Source organism: Microtus oregoni, unplaced genomic scaffold (genome assembly GCF_018167655.1).
Source record: "Microtus oregoni isolate MIOR12 unplaced genomic scaffold, Mior012 000017F_ref0000208, whole genome shotgun sequence".
Classification (NCBI taxonomy): Eukaryota; Metazoa; Chordata; class Mammalia; order Rodentia; family Cricetidae; genus Microtus; species Microtus oregoni.
The window spans coordinates 14580843-14584684 of NW_024543076.1; positions in this window are offsets into that span (position 1 = coordinate 14580843).

A 3842-nucleotide genomic window follows, 5' to 3' on the forward strand; every position below is an offset into this window, starting at 1 on the left:
TGTTTTCATAATTCCTATACATTCTTTAAATGTCATTCAGTTGCTGCTTCCTTAGCCTTTCACAGTCATTCAAGAAAGAGAAAAATGTTTTCCCGTGCTGGCGCTGTCTCCCCAGTGACGTCAGGAACAGAGTCCGGGTTCCCAGGGGTCTTACCTCTGGCCTGGCAGCGCTGGCTCCCTGTATCACCAGCTGCATGTTTGCTCCAGGATGGATGCACTACTTGATGGGATCCTTGTTGTTGCTGTCCTCCTGGAAACTCAGGAAGGTCTCTGGGAAACATAAGACACGTGGTCTAAAAGAAAGGGCTGCACGAGCGGGACTCTAGCAACAGCTCCGCCCACCCCATGCAGCTGGCACAGGTGGACTCAACTAAATTCATCCTGAGGTCTCTAGCCCTGGCCGGTGAGAGGACTCCAACAATCTGCACCAGAACCAGGAGCCCCCGCCTCCGCTCCTGATGAGGTCCAGCGTTAGGCACTCTTATGATCTCCTTGTGATGAAGAAGCGTGGTCATGCCCAGTGCCATGACGGACTGAGCAGGACAAGGAGGATTACATACAGGCCTAAAGCGAACTGCTCCAGACTCCATGGGGAAAACACGGCCCACCCAACACCTGTGGCACCTGGCAGACAGACACTATTATGGTGAGCAACTGTATGGCTTGATATGAGAGAATGGTTCATGCCCTGCGGACAGTGGACGGACTGACTATCTGAAGAGGTGAAAAAGGTGAAGACCTGGCTGAGGTGGGTGGCTTGATCACCCACCCTCACTCGGGACCATGGTGATGTCTGGGCCTGGGGCTCATGTTGACTGGGTTTACAGCCCTAGTACAGCCACGGTTTGTGCTGATGTCCAATGCACCAAAGACCGAGAGGCTAGGTCTGTACAGAGTTGGCCCCACCCCTCATTGGCTGCAACCTTAGGGAGCACTGGTCCTACCCCTCACTGGCTGAAGCACTCAGGAGAGAGAGTCCTACACCTCACCTGAGCAGCACAATAGAGCTGACCCTGTTTTTCAGGGACATGGGCGGCGCTGGGCCTGAGGGTGTGAACATGGGAGAACAGGTTGTGATGGCATGGGTGAGGGAAAGATGCCCTCCTCCTCTCACCCCTGCAGCAGGTGGGCGACCTGACCCAAGCCCTCATTGGTTGCAGCACTCCGGAGAACAGGCCCTGCACCTTGCCTGGGCAGCATAGTAGAGTTGACCCTGTAGACAGGGATGTGTGTGAGTCAGTCCTGAAGGGTCATAGCTGATACTGCCTCTCTCATCTAAGGTGTGGTGGTGGGAGCAAGGGAAAGATGCCCTCCCCATTCATCCCTACCATCTACAACTGGCAACTTCCCAGCCGCACCTCCTCTGAGCATCACTGCAGAGCTGACCCTGTGGACGGGGTGTGAGTGCAGCAACAGAGAACCTGAGGGTGAGGGATCTGCTTTTACTTCTCATCCGCCTTATGGTGGCATGGATGGGAGAGATGCTCTCTCTCCTCTATGCCTGAGGCAGATGGGATTGCCTGGCTTGCAGTGGTAAGAGTGGGAGAGCTGTCCCCGCCCCTCACAAGCTGCAGCACTTGAGAGAGTGGCCCTTGCACCTTGCCTGGGCATCCCAGTAGAGCTGGTCCTGGTGGTGCAGGGGCAGAACAGCCGACCCTGAGGGCATGAAAGCGGGAAAACCAGCCCCACCCCTTGCTCATCACTGCAAGGAATTGCAAGAGAGAGCTCACCCTTGTGGTGACAGGGGAGAAACTGGCAGGCTGACCAACCCTGCAACTACCCAGGCCCAGAACCTGAGCATGATGGCCACCCCAACATCTACGATCTGTATAGGAGTATGTGAGGGGGCCGGTCCTGCAGACCCTATGCTTCAGGGTCTCCACAACACAGGGCAACAGCAGGCTATCCAGCAAGAGACCCAGTGAGGGCCCAGTGTCGATAGTGAGAAACCAGAGGCCTCGAACCAGACCAGACTCTGCAATTGAAAGTAAAGATATATGGGCAAAAGGGTTTACTGCACGACCCTCTGAGTCAGTCACGCTACAGCTTCCATGACAAAACTGTTCATTTTTCTTTTTTTTCCCCCCTCTTAAATTTTATTTTATGTGGGGGTGGGGGATTGGTGGCTGCCAGGGTGGATAGGAAGGAATGGGGAAATGAATGGGATGGAGATGCATGATGTGAAAGACACAAAGAGTAAATAAAAAGGAAGTTTAAAAAAATAAAGGGCTGTGGTTGGTTCACTTCTTTGATAGAAATTTTTTCTAATAGATTTGGGTAAAGTTAAGCCCAAATCCCAGGAGGAGGCCCAAACCAGGCAAAGGCGCTCTTTACAAATGACGGGGCTTGGTGGGATGGCTTAGTAGAAGCACATGCTGCCTAGCCTGCGCACTTGAGTCCAATGCTCAGAATCGACAAGGTAGGTAGAAGGAGGGAAGCCACTATGTCCTCTGCCTTCTATACATGCATGAGTGCACACACAATATAATAAAATAAACTGAAAAATAAAATTCTTTTTAAAAAATAAAATTAAAGAATTAAAATGTTACTGGGATTATTAAGAGACATCAAAGATTAGAGCTTCATTTCATATCTAGGCAGACTTGGGACAGAGACAAAGCTTTGCTCAATAAAGCAACAGAAATTAAAAAAAAAAACATGATGAAGAAATGTACCATATAACCCTGCAGTAACCTTTTGGCCTGTTGTGGGCAGGTCCAGGGACTGGGCCTACCATAAGCTTGTTGAAGTCAGGACCTTGGGATATGTGTCAAGGAAGACCCTCTAGAACAGTGGTTCTCAACCTTCTGAATGCTGCAACCCTTTACTACAGTTCCTCATGTTGTAGTGACCCCCACCTGTAACATTATTTTGTTGCTGTTTAATAACTATAACTTTACTACTGTTATGAATTGTAAATATCTGATATGTAGGTAAATATTGATATGCGACCCCCTCCCCCCAGAGCCAGGTGTCATGACCCACACGTGAGAGCCACCTTAGGTGGGCTATATCTGTGAGGCTTCCCCACTTCTACTCCAGAAAACCCACAGGGATATTTTTCTACTGTGTTTACAAAACCCAGATGGTCTGTCTTTACAGACCAGCCTCTCATGGCCTCAGGATTCTCCAAGATGCTTTTGAGGTCCCTGCTGTGTGGTCCTCGTAGTCAGGGGCGAGCGTGGGCGAGGCAGTCTCTGAAGGATCTATTGCAAACCATGAAAGTGGAACGCAGGTAATTATAGCAAGATCTGTCGGTGCTGGAATTCTCCTGAGACTCAAAGGCAAATCAGAAAATATTTTCCTGGTTTTGACTCTCGCAGACACTCTGGGTTTGCTGGTGATTATGCATTAATTGCTTGCAAGAGAAGGCCGATGATCAAAGGTGACCTGAGGGACAAGACCTCTCCTGTCTACCCAGAAGAGCCCTACAGCCTCTGGGTCCTTTATGCTGATGCAGGCAAGATCGGGACTCTGCTTCTGAGCATCCATTTGTTCATTCACCAGACTTGGATGGCTTTGACAGTCTCCGTCAAAAGACCCCAGGAACTGAGAGCCCCAAATTCTTCTGACCACAGCCATTGAAGCTGTAGTTCCTGCGTCTCGCTTGCCTCTCTGCCTGACGCCCTCAGCAGAATCTCTGTTCCCTCCAGTCGCAGAACTCACCCAGTGCGTAGTAGGCAAATTACTAAACTCAAAGGTTGGCCCAGAGCTCATTGTGATCTTCTTTTTTTTTAAAAAAAAAAATATATATTTATTATATATACAGTATTCTGCCTGCATGTATGCCTGCAGGCCAGAAGAGGGCACCAGATCTCATTACAGATGGTTGTGAGCCACCA